The following is a 3916-nucleotide window of genomic DNA, read 5'->3' as shown; positions in this document are numbered from 1 at the left end:
TCTAATGGGATCTGATGCCCTCTTCTGGTGTGTCTGAAGACAGCTACAGTGTACTCACATACATAAAATAAATAAATATTAAAAAAAAAGAAGGGATATGGAGCCAGAGGATGGGGAGAGAGAGCTGTGAAATGCTGTCTTTTGAACTGAACTCACGAACTCATAGTAGCTGTGGTAACCCGCCAGCTGAAATTCCCTTGGGGCAGTTGAGGGGCTCATGAGGTCCCACTCCTAACTGAGCAACTAGGCTGATTGCTGCTAGGTATGGGGAGAGTAATTTTTCTTTAGGGCTGTGGCCATTGGTAGATTGTCCATGCTCCAGTGGATGGCCCTAAACCCAGGCACATCCAGGCAGCACTAACAGATTCTGTGAGTTATAAGGAAATGAAGAAGAGGGAGGCTGGAGAGATGGCCCAATGGGTCAGAGCACTGGCTGCTCTTGCAGGAGACCTGAGTTCAATTCCCAGCATTCACATGGTGGTTCACAACTATCTGTAACGCCAATGTGTGGGACCCCCGAAGTCTGCATAACGTGGAACAAATACATACATGAAGGCAAAACACACTTAAAATAAAACACATACATCTTAAGACAGAATAAAAATAAATAAGAGGGGCTGGGGATTTAGCTCAGTGGTAGAGCACTTACCTAGGAAGCGCAAGGCCCTGGGTTCGGTCCCCAGCTCCGAAAAAAAAAGAACCAAAAAATAAATAAATAAATAAATAAGAGGACGTGAGGTTGCATAAGGGACATGTTGGGGGAGGTCCAGGGGGGACTGCAGGGTGAAGTGGGGGGGGTAGATATGACAAAAAATACTTTGTATACATGTATAAAAATTTTAAAGAATAAATGAAAAATATAGAAACAGAGACACAGGCTGGAGAGATGGCTCAGCGGTTAAGAGCACTGACTGCTCTTCCAGAGGTCCTGAGTTCAAATCCCAGCAACCACATGGTGGCTCACAACCATCTGTAATGGGATCTGATGCCCTCTCTTCTGGTGTGTCTGAAGACAGCTACAATGTACTTATACATAATAAATGTTTAAAACAAATTTAGATATATCCCAGGATTCTGCGCGGCGGCGTTCTTCCTGTCCGGCCGCCATCGTGAAAGCTGCAGCCATGGCCCTGCGCTACCCCATGGCCATGGGCCTCAACAAAGGCCACAAAGTGACGAAAAACGTCAGCAAGCCGAGACACAGCCGCCGCCGCGGGCGCCTCACCAAGCACACCAAGTTTGTGCGAGATATGATCCGGGAGGTGTGCGGCTTCGCACCCTACGAGCGACGCGCCATGGAGCTGCTCAAGGTGTCCAAGGACAAGCGAGCACTCAAGTTTATCAAGAAGAAGGTGGGCACGCACATCCGCGCCAAGAGAAAGAGGGAGGAACTGAGCAACGTGCTGGCAGCCATGCGGAAGGCGGCGGCCAAGAAGGATTGATGACCCCTCCCCCAATAAAAGATGGTTCTTAAAAAAAAATTTTTTTTAGAAAGAGAGACACAAGGCTGCTGCAGCCCTGGGCCAGGGTCCTAGAAACCTAACTCGGAATGACTGGAGAGCAAGAAAGACACACACATAATGCAAAGCTGGGGTCCTGTGGGTCACGTGACTGGGCGCAGCCACATGGATACATGGACACAGGAGCAGCCTGGATACTTCAGACTGTTTATTACATACGTAAATAGGAGGTGGGTTGGTTAATCTCTGCAGTGGGTCCCTGTAGGGGAGCAGCCTCATGGGTCATGAGCACTTAGTCACCAGAGAAGAGGAAGCTGGAGTCTGTGGAGCTTTGACAAGCCCGACTCTTTCTAAGGTTCTAATTAAAAGTCAACCTTAATCAACATTCCAACCCTGGAAAGACCTTGCCGTTCCTTTGGCCCAGGGGTTGCACTGGAGTCTTATGGCTTGACTGTGCTTATGTAAATCTTACCCAGTGTCCTCGGGGCTTCATCCACCCTCCACATCAGCCGGGCATCGTGGCTCATGGGTGTGGTACTGGCACTTGACAAGTTGAGTCAGAGAGACAGCTGTAAGTCCAAGGCCCGTCTGGGTGGCAAGAGTGAGATGCTGTTTCAGACAGAAATATAGAAAAGTAGAACGGAGTCAAAAGTCCAGAAAGTAGAATGAGTTTCTGGGGCACATGACCTACCAAAGCTGAACCAAGATGAGTTAAATAATTTAGATCAGTGGTTCGAAAACTGCGGGTCTTGACCCCTTTGGAGGAGGATGTCAAACAATCCTTTCACAGAGGTCTCCTAAGATAATCAGAAAATCAGATATTTACATTATGATTTAAAATACAAAATTACAGTTATGAAGTAGCAACAAAACCGGTGTTATGGCTGGGGGCCACCATGCTGTGTGGAGGATTGATGTATTAGGAAGGTTGAGAACCACTGATGTAGACAGATCCATGGATCCTTTCCAAAAGCAGTGGTATTGAAACAGCAATAATGTAAAAAGACTACAACCAATGGGGTGTGGTGGCTCACACTTTTAATCCCAGCACTCTGGAGGCAGAGGCAGGCAGATCCCCATGTGTTTCAGGCCAGCCTGGTCTACATAATGAGTTCTAGGTCAGTCAGAACTACACAGTAAGAGCCTCTCTCTCTCAAAACAAAACAAAATGAAATAAACAAAACAAAAACCACTTAACCCTCCTGACTAAGGCCCAGGCTCACAAGGAACCCTTGAAGGATTCTATCAGACATTTAAAGAACTAAAATCAATGCTTCTCAAATTATTTAGTAAAATAGAAAATAAAAGAACATTTCCAAATTCCTTTAACAAAACCAGTATTACTTTGAGATCAAGACTAGATAAAGGCAACAAAAGAGGGAATTACAGGTCCATTTCTCTGATAAATATGTATGCAGAAATTCTCAACAAGATACTTATAAACCTAGTACAGGAGTACATCAAGCCCCATTTGCCCATATCAAGTTGGCTTTATTGCAGAGACACAGGGATGATTCAGAGTGCTCAGATTTGGAGTATATTATAAATTTAATAATCTGAGGTGGAAGCTTCTTGTTGCGTTATATGATGCAGACTCATGTTGTGTCTTTGTGAGAGGACTCGTGATGTTTGGAGAGAGTATAAATAGGACATCAACAGTGATGGTGCTTGCATAGCTAGCTTTGAAAGGCTTCACTGGTCTTGTGTCTTCACTGATCTTCACTTCTTTGAGAGAGGCACCGCAGAGAACTCCTGGTGTCCTGGCTGGTTCACTTTGTCTGGTGCTGATTCAGTTGAGGCCTGGGGGTTTCTGCTGGATTGTGCCACTGCTGCTGATTCATGTTTGGTATCCTGACACTACTGAACTGGACTGCTGGTATCCTGACAACAGAGATTGGAACTGCCCCAGAGAACTACCTCTAAACAGGTCTACATCCCCTTGACCTATTTACCATCTTTTACCCCCTACCTTTGGATGGTGGGCTAGAAGGGGGAGTTGAAACACTTGAGAACCCTTATTGAAGTAGGTTTTGAAAAAAACCTAAGCCTACATCATCTTATAAGTGGACTCAGAGACAGAAATCACATGATCATCACAACGGATGAGGCCAAAGCCTTTGGCAGGTTCTAACGTCTCTACAGAAGATTCAGCAGTGGGCAGAACCGCTGGCATTGCTTTTCTGAGATGTCGTATTGGATTGTTATACCTCACCCTTCCGACCTTTATCCCACCCTAATCCCTTCCAACCCCACAATGCTAGGCAGGAGAAAAAGAGATTAGAGAGGAAAGGGGGTCAGAGCTCTCTGTAGGCTGCTTTCTGTGGACATTGAGTTCTTTGGATCCAATCTTCATTGTCAGGGTATCTCCAACTTTTCATCTCTTTGCTCAAAAACACTTGATAAACCACAACAACTGCAACCAGGAGCAACAGCTTCCTCTTCTTCCTCCTCCTCCT

At 45.8% G+C, this 3916-nt stretch overlaps 1 pseudogene across 1 annotated transcript; it reads left to right on the top strand.

Annotated features, from left to right (window-relative positions):
- Positions 1-1059: 1059 nt before the first annotated feature.
- Positions 1060-1481, top strand: Rpl36l5 (ribosomal protein L36 like 5; annotated as a pseudogene). The gene has a single exon (XR_015634947.1). The product of XR_015634947.1 is annotated as a ribosomal protein L36 like 5 (transcript).
- Positions 1482-3916: the final 2435 nt, after the last annotated feature.

This window comes from Rattus norvegicus, chromosome 12 (genome assembly GCF_021556685.1).
Source record: "Rattus norvegicus strain SHRSP/BbbUtx chromosome 12, alternate assembly SHRSP_T2T, whole genome shotgun sequence".
Taxonomy (NCBI): Eukaryota; Metazoa; Chordata; class Mammalia; order Rodentia; family Muridae; genus Rattus; species Rattus norvegicus.
The sequence above is the reverse complement of the archived record's forward strand: the minus strand, read 5'-3'. Positions and strand labels throughout refer to the sequence as shown.